This window comes from Phalaenopsis equestris, unplaced genomic scaffold (assembly GCF_001263595.1).
Source record: "Phalaenopsis equestris unplaced genomic scaffold, ASM126359v1 Scaffold000014, whole genome shotgun sequence".
Classification (NCBI taxonomy): domain Eukaryota; kingdom Viridiplantae; phylum Streptophyta; class Magnoliopsida; order Asparagales; family Orchidaceae; genus Phalaenopsis; species Phalaenopsis equestris.
The window spans coordinates 52,277-53,112 of record NW_018164456.1 but is presented as its reverse complement, the minus strand read 5'-3'; positions in this window follow the sequence as shown (position 1 = coordinate 53,112).

Below are 836 nucleotides of genomic sequence, written 5' to 3'. Positions count from 1 at the left end.
GCCCCATGAGCTTGGAGGTGGCCGAATAGAACTTCACCTTCTTAACTTCGCACTCTATTGGAAGAGCACGAGTTCTCCAACTGCTTGAGCACGAAGTGATCAAAAAATTGGATTGTGAATCCTTAATTTTATTCTAAAGCCCCAGTAGTTGGACCTTGTAATCTATAGTGAACTGAACATATACGTCATGACCGATCATCAATGAGAAAATGGTTAATCGGCTCAATTATCCACAAGATCTTCATCCTCCAGTAGAAGAGAACGAATGCCATAATCCCTGCCATGGAATTTGGGAGAACCTGTGCTAGAAGGACCCCATACCTGTTGAAGATTGACAGATGTTCCTTGCACAACAACAACCGAAGACCTTGCCTGAACAAGTCCTTATATAAGACTGGGTCATCACCAAACCTATTTGTAGCCCGCTCATTGCTCGTTGCCGATTGAAGTCGAATCAAGAGACTGAAAATCTACAAGCCATGAATTTCTTTAACCTTGCTTGCCTACAATACGAAAATTTTGGTGGTGGCAATCAAACCATTGGTTTCTAGCAAAAACTTTAGATCCATCATGGAGGAGGTAGAGGAGGGGTGACAAAAAAGCCCAAAGTAAGAGGTTTTATTTACAATTTACAACATCAAAAATTATTTTATTTACATGAAATGTAGGTTTCAGCTTAAAAAGGCAAAGCCTCTTAAAAATATACTATGGAGGAAGAACTTTACATGGTTAGCTTCACCTCAGATAAAGCCTTCGCGAAGCAACCTCTAGTATAACACCCCACTCCAAGCTTAAAATGATCGGCTCACCTGATTTGTGCCTGAACCCAAGAGAAG